General features: G+C 43.9%; 1 long non-coding RNA gene across 1 annotated transcript; it reads left to right on the forward strand.

Moving 5' to 3' along the window:
* The first annotated feature begins 3,350 nt into the window (after nucleotides 1-3,350).
* Nucleotides 3,351-13,138, forward strand: LOC146817364 (uncharacterized). Its single transcript, XR_014962539.1, has 3 exons — nucleotides 3,351-3,422; nucleotides 12,137-12,197; nucleotides 13,096-13,138. It is a non-coding gene; the product is annotated as an uncharacterized LOC146817364 (long non-coding RNA).
* The last annotated feature ends 5,168 nt before the right edge of the window (nucleotides 13,139-18,306 follow it).

Raw genomic sequence — 18,306 nt, forward strand, 5'->3', positions numbered from 1 at the left:
CTTTAATAATCTTGACGCTATAATTGTTGCTGAGAAAAAGCATTATATGAAATCAGTTTATTTGTAAAGTGACAGGAAGCTGGATGCAAGGGCTTGTCTGTTAAGCAACTGAAAATATGCTACAAACAACATTTTGAAATTATTTTGGACAAACTTGAAAGAGTTCTGTGCAAATTATTTGAATCTATGAAGTCCAGGGATGCTCAAGGATTCAGAAATCCTGTGAGATTTGGTAGGAACTGCTAAACAACTAGCTGGATTGCCACTTTGCTTTTGGGACATTTAATTAATGATCTACATGCAGAAGGCCATAGTCCCATTTTTCAATATTTGAAATGGGAATACATAAGTTGTCAACCATATTTCAGTTATCTGCCTCTGGACCTTTAAAGTTCTTGCTCGCAATTTCAGACAGTGTAGTTATTATTATTATTAATGCAGTTTATAGAGCGCTCGGCTACCTCCAACTGAGGTGTCCCGTCGCTAGAAGCAGAGGCAGCGGCATGGCCCGGAGACTAAGAGGGCTTAGGTCAAGTCAAACAGCCATGTTTTCAGTGCTTTCCTGAACATGCATTCCGACTTGGCCTTCCGTAGGTGTTCCGGCTTAGAATTCCATAGCAAGGGTGTTCTTACCGAAAAAGCCCATCCACCAATCCTAGCTTTCCTGAAGCGCGGAGTCACCAATAACTCCTGATGTAGTTGCAATAAAACATTTGTGGTTTTGTTTAGGATTTATCTTGCTAGATCTAAGAGCAGGCAGAGAGTTGGTTGTAGGCATTAGTTTGAATAAAATGCTCCACTCTACTAAATCAGATTGTCTGTTCCGGATTTTTCTAATCCAGGAATATTTGCCCCACGTAGTACTGATAACCTTCTTGCTGGCTAGTGTGTTTGTATTCATTTAAATTGTGATGATTTAATGCTTTTAAATTCCAAAAAGGTCTTCGAATGTTTCAACATACAATAATGAAAATTATATATGATAACATTTCATAAGAACCTTCTAATGGATTAATGGACTCTGAGGGCATTCGCATTGAGCCACAAGCAATTCAGGAGATGCCAGGTGAGCTTCTGGATATAATGGCATGGTTCTCAAGTTCGTGGGGCAAGGTCAGAACCACAAGTGTGGAATGAACAGGAACGTGATGTTACTTGCTATTTAAAGTGAACTTAGATTGAGAGGTCTTTACTTAAGACAAGGAAGGCAGAAGGGCTGTGTTGGAGTTTTGCAGTTACTAACAAGGGATCTTGCTCAAAGTCAGGGAGCATAGATGTGTCACTGAATCTGTCCACAACGATTGACTGCACGGCATCATGGAGTTGTTGGACTGGGTGTATGAGCACAGTAACTACACTAGTATTGCTGTGCAGCATAATTTGTAGTAATTTGTATGTTTTTGTTTCTGGGAGTAATCTCAGGATGTGGTACTTTAAGAGCCTCTGTAGCCTGGGAAACTATCTTCAAAGTAAAAGATATAACCTCAGTGGTAATATCTCAATAGTTGCTGATGATGGCAGTAAGAAAGAAGCAACAACAGGAAGGGAAAATAGTATTTTGCTGGGTTTTTTTTTTTTTACATTTTGGCTCACTATTACACATAACAGGTGATTAATGGCACAATTTTGTTAGTATGGGTGAATACAATGTCAATTATTCCATGATATATGCAGGTCCGACAACGGCAATACCAATAAATACAATGTCAACGTATGCCATAAACCATGCCTGCATAACAATGTCAATACTAATAAATACAATGTCAACTTATGCCATAAACGATGTCCGCTCTACAATGTCAAAACCGGTAGAAACAATGTCAATGCGCGTCATGATCTAGGCATGCATAATAATGTCAATATCAGTAAAGACAATATCAGTGTACGCTATGAAAACTGTACGCACAATACTGAAGATGTCGGTAAAAATTATATTAATGACCACCACATTATCTGTAGAAGTTCTAAGGGCCACATGTAACATGCAATTTTGCATTTACAAACAGGCTGATTCTCAGAATGGCCCATTTCCGAATGCAAAAATTGATTTTTAAATGTACCAAACCCTATTGTGCGATCCACAAAATGGGTTTGTGATTCAATATTTGGAAGGGGCATGTTTAGGGTATCCCTTCCAAATGCCAAATAGCTGCGGTATGTATGAATGTTTTGTGACCCTGAGTGCGGTCGCAAACATTCGCTTTTTACCACCTACTTGAAGTAGGTGGTAACTCATTCGCAGATCGGAAATTGTCCCCAAGAAACCCCTTCCCCTTTCTGAATGTTTGTAAAAGCATTTTTTTTAAATGAAGAGAAAACTTTTAATTTTACTTTTTGTAAAAGATCCCGTTTTCCTTTAAGGAAAACAAGCTGCTTCCCAAAAAAGTTTGCTTTCTTTAAAAGCAATCACAGACATGGTGGTCTGCTGAACTCAGCAGGTCAACATCCCTGTGATTTTTGCGATTCCAAATGGGTCTCAAATTGCGACCAACCTAATGAATATTCATGAGGTGGGTCATTTGCGACCTATTAGGAATTGCAGAGTGTTCAACACACTTTCATACATGCCGTTTTGCAATTTCCGGAATGCGAATCGCAAGGGTTCGCAATTAGGGAATCGCAAAATGGTTTATTAATATTAAAGTTTATTGGTCCTAAGAAACGTGTATCATTGCTGTAGGTTTCACTCAAGGTGATCTCCTCATCAACCCTGAGTCAGATATGCGTAATCAGACATGCCCTGCAACTTCAACTCATGCCTATCGAGTGACAGGTTACAGGTGGGTTCTCACTTAGCCCAAAGGCAAACGTGCATGCAGGGAAAACCCTAAACGATCCGTCAGATAGGTAGTCACACTACAATCAAGACCTAAGAAATTTGCACCAATATAACAAGTTCATCCAAAGGCGCTTGCTCCCAAAATGCCACAAAAGTTAGATGCCAAATGTAGTTGGGAACACTCAGCCAACCAGGACATGACATGCACACCGCATGAGGTGGTCACGCACTCACCAAACAGGATATCTGGACATGCACACCCTGGCCCACATTAGGTCTGTCAAAAAGCCACCCGTGTCCCCCTTATTTGATGGTTTTTCTGGTTCTTTTTGACTATGATGGATTTCAAGGAATTTCAAACTGTGTTTTATTGTACCCACAAAATGTAAATATATGTGTAAACTTCTATACTTTGAGACTGTCTTCAGACGCGCGTCTGTTGATACTCTCCCAGCCGCTGCATTTAATTAAACCAACTTGTTCCTGTTTTGCCAAATGCCTCTTGTCTTTTCATTATTTAAGGTAAAGTCATATCCGAGCAACATTTTGGTGAGCCAGCCAGGAGAGATTTGTTTATTGAGCTCGACTGCTGTTGAAGGAAGGACCCCTGCCCGAACGGATTCACATCTGCGTAACGAGTTTGGTGAGTAGATGCCATAATTGATTAGAAGTTCTGCTGAATCCATGGGGCAGGGGTTTGTTTAGAGACAGGCATCACAGGGTAAGTGACTACATCTGATCCTTAGGTGGCGTGTGGCAAACTAGGAAAAGCTCGTAGATAACCTTTGCTTTTACACTAGTCAGCATGCTAGAGAGGGCAAAAATAGTTACAGTTTTGGGACCATTGTGGGGAACTCAGGGTACGCTTGACTCTGGGTGTCAGATAGAGACTGCCTGCACTAAATGGGTGTGATACATAGTATAGGGACCACTTGGACCAAAGGAGGTGGTACAGAGGTACGCAAAGGCTCTAGGTGTAATATAGAGCCAGCATCTCAATGTTATGTTTTAATTTCGAAGAGTTTTTGTAGGAAAGTAGAATCTGCTTTTATGGTTAACACCACTTTTTGTGCCTGGTGCTAAGCTGTTATTGACTAGTCTGTCTGGGATACTGCTAATCAGGACACCAGTCTCTCTGCTTTTTCCCCTAAATTGTTATGTTCAGTACCTAAGTACATCCCACATTGGATACTGAGGTACCCTTATCTGTCCCTAGTGTATGGTACTAAGGTACCCACGGCATAGGTACCCCAGATGTCAACCATGGGCGGAAGCATGTATTATGCCAACCATGGGAGAACATTCAAACTGTAACTACAGGCCTGGCATTGCAGTCTGTGTAAGTTGGTGCTAGCACCACTCACGAAGATATAGGTTCCCTATATCTAGGGTCCCAGCACTTGAACCCTATAAGTCACCCCTAAAGCAGGCCTTTACAATCATGAGGGCAGGGTGCTTGGTTCTAAGTGTGAGGGTGCCCCTGCATGAGCAGGACACCCCTACAGCCTATGGAGTCCATCTCCCGGGTTGTAAGTGAAGTAGCCTTATACCATATAGAGGGGCACCGTGTATTTACGTGATTACCATCTCGAAATCGGCTGCAACGAATTCTATCATGTTGGGTATCAAACATGTTGGAATCATACCCCCACACCGTAAATGGCCTGGGAGGTATGATTCCAAGCACTGGAAAGGGCCTCCGTTAGGCTCTCAGTGCTCCCAGTACCAGATTTCTAGACCCAGACAGCACAACATGGCTGCTGCAGACCAGAGACACGATTCTGCCCTCCTGCAGTTGAGCCAAGCTCGAGCATGGGAAGTCAGAACAATAGGTAGCCTGTCACAGGAAGGTGTGACCACCTCCCAGATAGGACTTAGTGTATTGGGGCCGGGTGGGTGTGCTTGCCAGTGACACTCAGTCTGCATGAGGGGCACATTTGGTGCCTCCTTACATAGCCTATTTCAAACCACCTCTGGGAGCCGTTGGCTCCACTCTGGAGCGAACCTGGACAAAGTACATGGGAGTATCCTCCCCACTGTCCAAACCCTCCCCTGGGAGGGTCCCCTGAATCATTCCAACCCTTTCCTTAGGGTACTTAAGGGCTTACATGGGTGTAGGTCCCTAGATTCGTCATGAGACATGATTCAATTCAGACAACACTTCAACTTCTACCATCTGGGCACCCTGGACTTTGCTGGACTTCGTTTGGGCTTGACTTCATCCCCTTCAAGTCTGCTGCATCATCTGCACCTGTGCACCTTACAGTAACCTTCCGAGGCCTGTGGGCATCCAAGACACCTGAAGGAATCTCCCTTGGAGTGAGGGAGTCCCTTCACAGCATCTGCAGGCACCACAACTAAGCTGATTGGTCTGCTGATCGTGAGCTCCCATGGACTCCGAAAGGCTAAGCAATACAGGTGGTGGTTCTCCATAGCTCTTGAGGATTGCCCTGCCCTCTCACCAAGTTTGAAGCCAGTATCCCTCCTAGGAGCCACAGGAACGGAACCCCTGTACACCGTGTCGACTTGCTGTTGCTTGCTGGCTTCCTTCCACCAAGATCTTTGGGCTCCATGTAGCCCCAACCTCAATCATCTCCAGGGACCAGAATCTTTGTCCACACCCCATCGTCTGCACCATGGCCTGCATCTCTTCGTGAGCTGCTTGAGGTCCTCTTGCGACTCCAGTGCCTCTGGCCTGTAGGTCCTGTTGAGGGTCACCTTTGTTTTTTTGGGCTATCCTGATTGCTCAGGGCCTGCCCTGACTCCCCCGCTTGTGGGGAGTGCCCTTGGAGCTTAAATACACCTTTGGATTTCCCCAGACACTTTCTCCTACTCCAGCAGAGGCAGTTTCCTAAAGTCCTCCATTGAATTCGACAGCGGTTTACGACACCACTAATGCACCCGGCGTCCCTGGTGTAGGTAACGTGGGTACTAGAGTATCCACGGGTGGGGAGGCTCTCCTATCTTCTGTCTTTCCACGGGGTTTCTTCAGGGCCCACTTGGAAGGGTCCTCAATTTTTAAAACTGCGACTTACACTTTGAATTGTACGGAGAACGCGTCATGTTCTCACACTGCACATGATCTCCGGGTGGTTCCTTGGGTCACTTCTACATCCCGTGGGAATTGTCCTGACACAAGTCGTGGTCCTAATACCACTTTCTTAGTATAGGGCACTGTGTATTCTGTGCTATTTACATGATTTCTATGCAAAGTATTGTGTGCATTGTGCATATCTCCAGGTAGGAGATATCTGTATGTGTTAGTGAGTATTATATAGTAAATACTTATATTTATAAATCAATTTTGTGGTTCTTTTTCACTTAATCTAAACCTATAAGATTGCATTCTGGTAAAACAAGCTGCTTTACACTCCTTCTGGACTACGCCTGAAGGCTGCTCTCCACAGCTACCACTTAAAGAGGTTTCTAAGGTTGTACAAGACCTCCTAAATCACCATAAGGATTGTCTGGACTGGTGCAGGGTGTCCACTTACCTAAGTGTACATCATATACCAGACCAGCCTCTCACAGTTTTTTAGTGCTATAGGGATTTTTATTTTTTACTGGTAGTTTATAAAAGAAGTGAGAGGTGTCATTTGCCTGGACCACTGGACGTTAGGCAGTTGGTACCCCTGGTTGTGATATAGGTTTAATTCAGGTGTTAGGGAAAAATTCAGACCTTGGTGAATAAGGTGTAGCTTGTGTCTGGCCACAGAGGGCCTATAATGGTCAGGTTATTCCTTTTTCTCCACACAAATGGTTGCTATTGTTGCCTGCAGAGTCAATACTGACAGACTATCAGGCTCACTTAGTTCTACCTATTACACATAGCATCCCTATCCCTAGGTCGGAAATTAAAAGCCTTGGGTTTTGGCTTGATGCAGAACTATCGTTTAGAACTCAGGCTAGAAAAACAGCTGCTATCTGCTTTGGGCTCCTGAAATCCATGCGTAAAATCCTCCCTCAATTGCCGGAAAAAGCTAGAAAAATCTTAATACAATCATTGATTTTATGTAGGATAGATTATGGGAATGCCATCTATTTAGGAGCCCCGGCCTCCGCGACTAATTAACTTCAGGTTGTCCAGAACTCGGCGGCAAGGCTTCTTACGGGCACCAGTCATCGCACATCAGCTAGACCCGCATTAAAAACTCTCCACTGGCTTCCGGTGAAAGAGCGGGTCCATTTCAAGTCACTGTGTATGGCACATAAAATTTTCCATGGGAAAGGCCCTCCGATTTTAGAAAACATGGTAATGCCCTACAAGTCCTCTCTAAATCTTCGCTCCAACGATCAGAACCTTGCAGTGATCCCTCGGATCAACAGATCCCGTTCTGGTGGCCGTCTTTTTTCATTAAATGTATCCAAACTGTGGAATTCTCTTCCTCTGTCTTTTCGCCAAGAGTCCAGTCTACTTGTGTTCCGGAAGAAGCTAAAAACATGGCTCTTTCTGAGAAAGTAGAGTCTTTTAGATTAAGCTAATGGTCTTTCCATTATCCCTGGGTTACCTTTCCTGAGCACTGGGATGCTTCCGAGTAGCCATGCGCTATACAAGAGCCTTTCAATTCAATTCAATTCAATTCAATCCCCTCTCCTTGGGCTGAAGGCGCCAGGAGGGGGCTATGGTTTTTTGGACGAAATAGTCATCTTTCTGTCAACCTTTTCTCTTTAGATTTTTCCATTTATGCATTTATTGATGTTATGGTGCTGTTAAAATTTAGCAATTTGCTTCATGTTTAAATGTTATATAATGTTAGTGAGTCCATGCTTTATGAAATAACAACAATTTTTCTCCAAATCATAATTTCACACTTTCTAGTTTACTGCTACAAATCATCTCATACTTTTCTGAACTAACAATTGAACTTTGTTAGAGGTTGTTACTATTTCATTGCATTTGCCTTTATCTATTGTTAAGCGTTCTATTTCTCGAATCATCAACTTTTTTAGAGCTTGTTACCAGTCGATTGTTTTTCGTACCGCCCCGTGTCCACAGTTTTCATCACAATTAGAGTCAAGATTAAAATTTTGAGATGACCAAAAATATAGTAAATTCCTTAAAACGATTTCCCTAATCCATCATGGAGACTCCACATGACCATATGCAACCTAGGTTCCCCACGCAGGCCAGGAAATTAGGAAAACATTGCCATGAGTGGCACGCCCATACCAAAGCATATGCATTTCCCTGGTCTGAAGGGGAAACATTTGATACAAAAATCATAGAATACACAAAGACTCACATAGAGACCAGGTATGCCGGACAGAAATAGGCTAAGCAGGTGGCCCTACTAAAACTATGGGCCATCTTCGAGGTGGCCACATCCTACAAGATTAACCCAGAATCTGTAAGGGAGGCTTCCGCACCCCCGTGATATATTGGCAGGGATGTGCACCTGTTGATGCCAGCCATCCCAGCTACCCCTGTAGTGGGTTACACCAAACCACTGATTGAGGGGATAGTGAACTTCCCCCGGGGCAATAACAGACCCAGAGAGGTAGGGGCCAACCAGCCCAGATGCAGGCAGCTATGGCTCAGTCCAGTGCCAGGCTAACTCGGGGTTTGACCCCCCATCCATCGGTCGTGGCCCATCAGGTTTCAACCAAATGGGGATCACAAGCTCCTGTCCACCCTACTGGGTGCCCTAATATCAGAGGGAAGTTTATGGTCCTCCAGGAATGTGATTTCACCAGTGGAGCGGAAGATAGGGATCCCAGTCTTCCAAAATCTGACTCCAAAGAGGGAACCACGTGATATACTCCCCAAGGTATGATTATGGCGTGGAGGAAGCATTAGAGAGAGAGCTTGAGGCCAAGACATTGCTTAGAAGAACAGTAGGCATCACTGAGCGAAGAAGGCAGCCCAGGTGGGAGGTAGAGGAGAGGGACGCGTTAAGGATAGAAAGAGAAAGACCTCTCCTCTGGGAAGCACAGCAGGGAGTGGAAACAACTCTTCCTCCTCCAGAGGGAACCAGGGCTAAGACTTGAGCCCCACATAGAGATGAAATCAGGGAAGAGTCAGAAGGAAGGCCCTAATAGAAATACACACCTCACCTGGCTGTCGGTACGGAAGAGGGGCCAACCAAGAAATAAGTGGTCAGGGTAGTCTGACTGCAACACAATTGAGACACAGAAGAAGCAGCACATGCATGAGGAGAGTAACAATGAGGACATCCGCTGCTACTTCCAAACGTGCCAGTCAGGCAGACCAAAACCTAGAGAGGTAGTATCCAGAGAAGAGGGCGAGGCCTTCGCATGGCCTTTTTGCCATCTACTGGCCTCCTCGACCAATGGTAGGGCCAATATGATTGTCCCTGACCAGAGAAGAGATCCTTTGAACCCGAGGACATGGCCGTTGCAGAAGACTGCATTCAACATGGAGGGGGGATCGGATATGGAGCTATCCCTAAATGCAGGAATGCCTTAGACAAAGGGAGTGCTACGTTGGGGAGAAACCAAGAGAACCACCCCTGAGCCAGAGTTTGTCCTCTACTACAAAAAGGTGCAGCAGGGACCATCTATGTGCCGTGGGTACAGATGGACAAAGAGGGGCTCAGGAACAAACTGCTAAAAACAGAAGACCTCGGGGATTAATGTAGCTATAGGTGCTCAGAGCCGACTGACATGGTGTTCTCCCAAGATGCACCTCTGTCAATACTCTCCCAGGCACTGCATTTAATTAAACAAAATTGTTCTTGTTTTGCCCAATGCCTCTTGTCTTTTCATTTATTTAAGGTAAAATCATATTTGAGAAACAATTTGGTTGGACAAAAGGTTATCTTTATTCCTCTGGGGACAATTATTAATTCATACTATGGGGTAACAAACATTGCTCTACTGATTTGTCTAGTAGGATGTTAGATTACCTGAATCATGAATCCAAGCATGAAACTCTCCAACCTAGCATACAGCTTCAGCAGTTTGATATGCTGTAAGGGTGGGGCGCAGCAGCAGGGAGAACACGCAAGACGTTTCCAACTGCCATTGTAGAGGAGACATAAGCAGTGCAATAAGAACCAGGAAGGGGGGAAACAGAGGTGCCACAAATGCTGCCTATCAATCAAGTTCACAAACACCAGAGATAAGGGTCATCACAGCAGTGTATAAAGGACACTCTCCAGGGCCTCAATGGAAGTTCCCCGAAGACCTAGACCCTGTCTTGATGAGCCCACCTTCTTCTTTTCATGCAAGTGTGGGCATAAGGAGTAGGGAAGAAATATGTGTAGAGTTAGACACATATCCTCAAGACCTAAACCTTGTCCTAATAAGGTTACCTTCTTCCTTTCAGAATCTGATTCATAATGTTCTCAAGCAGTATACAGATAAGGTAAAAATATGAAATTAAGTCACAGGGATGGAGGAACTCAAGGAATTTTGAATCGTAAGACATTGTGGCTGGTTAGAGTAATGGCACATAACAAACTCAACTTACAATATTTCTTTATGTTGTAATAAAGGAACCAAAGATGCTCCAAGTGAGTATATGTACTTATCACCATAAGACTGTACTTAATAAGGTGGTATTGTGCAAAATCCAAACCTGTGTGAACTATTCCTCAGTTCCACACTGAGAGTAGGATAACCAAAGAAAAAGGAACAGTTAAACAGTAGAGAAAGGTCCTATTTAGTTGGGGAATGTGGCACCAAATGCTACAGTAGGAGATTCCCATTCAAGGAAGAGAGCAAGTTTAGTCTCTGAAGATGAAGACAGAAGAGAGCAGATGGGGAAATGGTTGACATCCCATAGACTGCAGTCAAATGTTTCCACCAGCAGAGTCAGTGTGGGCTTTGCCTTAATAAGCATGGTATTTTACAAACTCTAAATAGAGATGTTGAACTGCCAGTTTTAAAGATGAGATATGCAACACCTTTTAGACAGAGTACCCTGTTCATCAAACTCTAAATCAAATCCAACCTTGTGAGTCATAAAAAGTCAACTAGAAAATCAATCATTGAAAAGCCATTGGCTCCACAGTCTAATTTGCTGTCTTGGACCTTCCATCCATATGTTGTTAGAATGTCACTGATAGATGCAAGAAGGACTGAAAAGGAATATTAAAACCTGTTCAGAATTTCAATACAAATTGTGATCTATGTTCAAACACCTCAAAGAGTAACAGAGCCTCAAGCAAGTGAACAATGTTTTGTCAGAGCAATGAAATGTAAATTGATACTTGTAAATCGATACTTGTATAGCGCACTACTCACCCGCAAGGGTCTGAAGGCACTTGTACGAATACCGCTGTGGAACATCCTGGCTTTCCCTGTGAGGCGTCCACTCCTGGGCACCCCCAAGGTGGAGGCCAGGCATCCTTAGCGTTGTGGGGGCCGTTGTGGAGATTAAGCAAGCTTTTGCCCAGAGTTGCAGAGTGGGACTCCATGATTGGAATGGCACCGAGGCGAGAATATCAGGTCCGTGGAATTTTTGAGCCCAAGACCCGCCGAGGCGGGGAATTGAACCCTGGTCCCGGGCTAGACATCTGCATCAGGGTCTGCCGCTCTAATCATTGAGCCACACTTCTCCTCATTGAACCACACTTCTCCCACCCAATTATCCGTGGGATGAAAATACAGTAATCTTGTTTTTTAGTGAAGCCCATGCTCACATCTACCAAAATTGTGTGTTGAGAAAGAGGCACAACAAATGTTATTAATACAATATGTTGGAGTGGGTTGTTTGTCTCAATTGTATACAAGTGTGATAAATGGGTCCAGCTCAACAGACATTTTTGTGATGATTTGTTTTGTATCTGATAGCTATTTGACCTTGCATTATGAAACTGGTCACTATCAATGCTTTTTAATAAATCAGATGTATCTCCTAAATAGGAGTTGAGTTCTTTACCAAAAACTGTAAAATAAAATACATAAAGACAGTAGAAATCAACCCGGAAGGCTCAATCTTGAAACAGTTTCCAATTTTATTGATCATTTTCTCACCCCTCTTGTCAAAGACCTCAACTCCTACTTAAGAGATACATCGCTTTATTAAAAAGACTTGATGGCATACAATGGCTTTCTACATATAAAATCATAATCATGGTCTGAAAGCTTGCCAACACTTTTTGGGCAAACGGAGCATTACATTTTATGAGCATCACAAAATGTTATTACAGATGATATCTATCTGTCTACATAACAATGTTTTTATGTTTATGTGAGGGATGGGCGCTAAACAAATCTAGGAGGTCGGATGCGCTTATCAATTTTGGCATTTATTTTAAGGAAAGACTGGAGAAGCAAGAATAAATAAACAACTCAAGGGGAAACATAAGGTAAACTGAGGTATTGGAGGTTGTTGATATGGTCTTTCAGTCTTTCTCCATCCAGCAGTATGTTCTACTTCTTCTCTTTTAGGTCCATGCCCACGTGGCGAGTCGTCCCTGGTTTGCATGCAAACCAAAATAAGGAGAACAAGGTAAGTAAAGTAGTCTATGACAAAGTGTCTGTGAGGGATAGAAACCATCACCACACCCAGGGGTGTTGGAGAAGTGCTCTATCCTGTTGGTGATTGTGAGCAGTTACCCTTTTCCCAATTGGTGGTTAATTTGCTTTTTTTTGTGTTGGTTCTCCTGCTTGGTCTATTGGGTTGTGAGGAGGGAAAGTTGCACAGGGAAAACATGCGACTTGGTACTCAACTCTATTGCTTCTTCAAGGTTGGGATCCTCTGTGCCCCCTCTTACTGTTTCTTTTTTTACAAACACTCTGCCTATGTTCTTATTTGAGTGGTTAGCCTCTCTAGCCCAGTCTCAGGCTTTCCACTTGCCTGAACGTTTTACCCCGTTCTCCTTTATGCTCGCTTTTATCTAAACTCAAGCAAAAACCAATACGCAAAATGAAAATAAACCAAAAGGAAGAGAAAAAAGAAATCAATAATTCAATTTCACGTCTCTCCCTCCTCCCGCCCTTTCTTTTAATCATCCATCAACCCTTCCCAGACACGTGCCAGCAGTCCCGCTTCCTGGGGTGACCACCACTCTTTGGTCTAGGTTTCCGTAGCATCATCAGGTGCTACTTCCTGCCCCTGTACGGTGAGAGGCGGGCTTCTTCCTTCCTTTTTCCAAGCAACGCTCTTGCCGTCCTCTATCCCGGTAGAACAGAGCCTGCTCTCCTCTCCTGGGCCGTGGCTTGAGTCCACGCAGATCCCCCCGACGTCTTCTGGGTACTCCCCTCTTGTACTCTCCTCTAATCTGTCTGAGTTCCCTTGACCCTCTGCCCCTCTTTGCAATTGGCTACCAGCTCGAAGAGACCTGCCTCCTCCTTTTGTCAGGGGATCGTCGGCAGCACTGTTAACCCTTTCTTCTTCTGGTTTACAGGGAAGGAGCTGCTGGAGTTGCTCGCCGTCCTAGATAGAAAGAGGTAAGTAAGGGCTGATTATAGGGATTGGGTTGGGATCCCTTAGGATTAGTAAGGCATTTTCAAGGGGCGGGCCTGGTCTTCCTCACAGTTTAATATGGAAATTTAAAACAAATTACAAGGGACTGCTATGGGATTTTCTTTTTCACTAAACTATGCAAACCTAGTAATGGGTTGGTGGGAACAGAAAGTTGCCTGATTACTAGAACACTACAAGTAAACTGAAAAGACAATATTGTGGTTCCATTTTATTGATGATCTCTTTTTAATTTGGGATGGCACAACAGAGAAATTTAAGGGATATTTTACCATACTTAATAACAACTTAGAAAATCTCAAATTAAAATTTGAAACGAGCCCTAATAGAGTAAACACTTTAGACGTAGAAATCTTTGCACACAATGATACAATACAAACTACATACATAGGAAAGAGACCGCTATGAATGCTTTTTTGTATGCAGAAGGTTTTCATCAAAACAATCTAAAGTGGAGAGTCCCATATGGGGAGCTTTTAAGAATCCGCAGAAGAGTTTGAGAAACACAGTCATGAAGCACAGAGGGGGTTCAGCAGCAGGAAATACCAGAAACAAGAGCATACTGCAGGGCTCCAGAGAGAAACATCAAATAAAAGATAATGGATCCTACATGGATCAGGAGTGACGGAAGAGAATCCAAAAAACAGCTTAAGATTGATAACAAAGTATACTACAGAAACTAATAAACTATGAAAAATCTTGAAAAACACTGGGGAATATTAAAACTGAACTTCACTGTAGCCGAAATAGTTGAAGATCATCCCAACATCACATACAGAAGGGCCCCGCATTTGAGAGACATGCTCACACACAGCCAATTCAAAATGACTCACCAAAAAAAATAGCTAAAGTCTGTAGGTTTCTGGTCCTGCAACAAGGGCAAAGTCTGTACAATTGTAGTAAAATGGAAACAAATCATGATGGATAATGGCACGATGTGGAAGATAAAGCAACATTTCAATTGCAAAAGTACGTTTGTAGTATACATAATATAATGTTCACGCAAAAATAAATATGTGGGAATGCATTTTGGAACACTTCAGATCCACATCAAACAGGGATCACAGCAATGCAGTTGCAAAACATATGGAAGAAAATCACAACAGCAACTGGGAAGAACTCAAGTATTACGCAATCAAACAAATTACAGTGTCAAGAGAAGGTAAGAAGGTAAGGAGACAAAAAAGACACATTCTATATCTGAGGACTTTGAATCGGAAAGGTGAGGAACTTTATGTACATATGTAATGAAATTAATTGCAATAAGTAAAGAAGAATCTTCTTGAGAGACAAATTGGACAACTTGGATGCTGTACTGTTCATTAGAACATGAAATGAACAACTGAGAAAAAGAGATAACATCCTTAAATGTTTGAATTAAAATAAAGAGTGGTGTCTCAAAACAGACAAAATAACCACCAATGCGCAAGCTGAAGTGTAATAAGACAGGAATAAAAATAATATATATATATCTATATCTATATATATATTCACAGAAAAAACCATAGGTTTCAGGCACGTTATAGTTAGGAATTAGCATTTAAAAAACCTCAGAAATTCACTGAAAAAACCATAGGTTTCAGGGGTGTTATAGTTAGATGGACTTTTCACTTGTACAAAACCATTGAAATTCCCCCGTTATAGTTAGTTCAGCTAACTATAACTCGCGCGCCCGCAATGCACTGCTGATGACGTCACATATTACATCACTCATGACATGGTCAGTGACATCACTCATGACATCACTGATGACATCTCAAATGACATCACTGATGACATCACTGATTACATCATCCTTGTGATAGAGTGGCAGACCTCCTCTCACCCTAATATAGCCTTTGATACACACATTCAAAAATAGAGACTAAAATGTTCCTAACTATAACGTGCCTGAAACCTATGGTTTTTTCTGTGAATTTTCAATTTCAAAGGTTTTTTAAATGCTAATTTCTAACTATGCCTACAGAGATAGGACATGTGAAGAAAGAAGAGAAAATGCACAGAAAAAAAAAAAAGAAGTGCAGAAAGAAGCAACAGAAGTCCTCAAAGACGAAGAAAAGTGCAGGAAGAAGGATAACGTGCAGAAAGAACAAAAAGAAGAGCAGAAAGAATCCTTGTTGCAAAATCATCAACTTTTTCAGACGGATACTGGTGGTAACTGAGTCTGACTAACCAGTCCTAGAGCCAGTGCTATGTTAAAAGACACTTAGAATACAGTGAAAACACCCACATACACTAGGGAACATTATGCGTTGGGGTCCCCCTGTGATTAGCATGACCTCCTCTGTAAGCTTCTAGTATATAATAGGGCAGGGGGGTTAAAACTACCTCTTAAAACAGGCCATAGGGCGTTTTTGCACACGTTAACTCAGGCCCCGTCCCCTCCGTTCACCACTGTGTAAACAGGCCCTGTGTCCGTTTTAAGTTGGGAGATTAAGTTCATTTTAATCCTGAGGGTCCCTAGGGTCCAACTAGCCCACTAGGTACCTCCAGTAAGTGCCACAGAGCTGCGTTGCAGAGAGGTGTAAAAAGTGGCACGGCCTGGACCACCTCTCTGCAATGCAGCTCAGTGGCGCTTACTGGAAGCACTTGGTGGGCTAGTTAGCCCCCAGTGGCCCTCAGTATTGAAGGGAAATTATATCCCCAATTTAAAACGTGCCATAGTGCGTGTTTGCACACGTCACCTCAGGCCCCGTCCCCTCCCTTCACCACTGTGTAAACGCGCCCTGTGGCTGTTCTAAGTTGAGAGATTAAGTCCCCTTGAATCCTAAGGGTCCCTAGGGTCAAACTAGACCACTAGGTACCTCCAATAAGCGCCACAGAGCTGCGTTGCAGAAAGGTGTAAAAAGGGGCTTGGCCTCAGAACACCTGTCTGCAGCGCAGCTCCCTGGCGCATACTGGAGATGCCTGTTGGGCTAGTTGGCCCTCAGGGACCCTCGGTATTGAAGAGGAATTAATTCCCCAACTTACAACTCGCCAGGGGGTGCGTTTGCAGAGTGCTGCAAGGAAGGGGCGTGGCCTCCAGCACGATGCCAGTCTTTTATTTATTTTAAGTTTTTTAAGAAGGGGGGTTGCGTGGTTCCCCTTCCTATTCTAATTTATTGGCTCTGATGACCCCCATCCCCAGGGCCTGTCTCCTAATTATATTTTTTTGACCCCAATCCCCAGGGCCAGCCACTGTTTTTTATTATTTTAAAAAAATATATATTTATAGACACACCTAGGACATGCTGGACAAACCGTACGTACCTATCACCATGACGATTTGCGTGATATTCATTAAAAAGCGACTATGCATACAATGAATCCACGTGGAATGTATTTACACCACTAGTGAAGCTCTGACATGTCTGATGCCCTACCGTGCCTAATCCCGGTAGACACCCTTGTCGTTTATTTATACAAACATGGGTAGCTATTGACGGGCACATTTAAAACACATGCACACCAAGCCATTCAAAGGGGATTCGACAAAAATTCGACCAAACAATGCAAGAAACGCCCCTCACGGTAAATAAAACACACATCCACTGCCGGATGTGTAATACTTTTTATTTTACTCTCTGGAAAGGGGACGAACACCACTTGAGAGTCACAGCGCGCTCCTGGCAGAGCCTAATGCTGTGTTACACCCACCATTGCCTGCCGAGTGCCACACACCTCTGTGTTGTATTCCACCAGCTAGTGCATATGCTATGACACTCTCTAGCCCATGTGCACTGTAACATCACCCCGTGAATATGTCATGCCACACTTGTCTTCGCACGGGTTATATTGCCCCATCTAACGTGCCTTCCTCGATGCCTATGTTATAATGCACAGTGCTATGCCATACATATTACAATCTGGGATCCATATCTTTGTCACAGTGCAAATGCAACGTTACACTCCCCAGCGCATATTTTATATTACAACTTTAGAGACTAGTTAGGTTACACAACACTGCCCTGTGCATATTACACTCCAAGGCGCATATCGCATAGCACGCGCTAGTGCCTGTGCTATCTTGCGCTCTCCAATGAATCTGTCATTGCGCACAATGTATTGCATATTATATTTCACGCCCGGTTCATCTTATATCACACTTTTTGGTGCATAGTTTATACCATACACTATATCTAGTTTTCATTTTCAATCATGCTCTCAGGACTATGTTCTATATAACACTGTGTTCACCTACCCTTTTCACGGGCATTACATTTTGCGATAGGGGGTGGAGGGTCAGGGGGTGTTTCTGCCAAGTGAGCTCGGAGTCACAGTCACAAACGTCCTCTTCTTCCTGAATAAAAGTGAGATTATGCTGCATACTTGTTCATATTTTAAGTAGTTCGCACAGACACACGTTTTAAAAACAATAAAGTTCCTAATACCCGCCTTCTCTGAACAGTTAGCTTGCTGCCCCATCCCCCTCCTCCCTATCCTCTGTTATGTGAATCCATGGACTAGCCTCCTCCCTCCTGCCATGCATGGTCTGATGTGCTGCCACTGCCCTCAATTTAGTATGATGTACCAGTCCACTCCTCCTGCCCTCCATTGCCCAATTATATGCCCCATCATTGACCTCCTGCTTAAACTCTGTGCTTAGCTTGCTGCCCCTATTCTCCTTCCCCCTGCCCTCCGATGTATTTGTGCATGCCCCTGCTCCATCCTTTTTGCCCACCATGTTCCATGGACCTGCCACTCCTATCTACTCTGAATGTTCTGTTGAGCTGCCACTCCCCTCCCACCTGCCTAGCATTGTCAGATGACTGTAACCTGTCCCTGCCACCTCCACCCTGCCTGTCCACATGCCATGCTCCTATCCTCTTCCTCCTGTCCTACATGGTCCATTGTACTGCCACACCCTTCTGCCCTCCCTGGTCTGTTGTGCTGCAACTGCTCCTCCTGCCTGCCCCGTGCGGTCTGTTGTGAGGCCCCTTCCCCTGTACTTTCTTGTCTGTGCACAGGTCCTGACCCTCCCTTCTATCCTCCATCGTCCTTTGTGCATGCCCCTGCACCCTCCTTCTTGCCCATCATAGCCATTGTGCTGCCACTAACCCTCCCACTTGCCATGCATGGTCTTCTGTGCTGCCATGGCCCCTCCCACCTTCCCTGTGTGGTCAGTTAGCTGCCCCTGACCCCCTCCCACCTTCCC

Source organism: Triturus cristatus, chromosome 6 (genome assembly GCF_964204655.1).
Source record: "Triturus cristatus chromosome 6, aTriCri1.1, whole genome shotgun sequence".
NCBI lineage: Eukaryota > Metazoa > Chordata > Amphibia > Caudata > Salamandridae > Triturus > Triturus cristatus.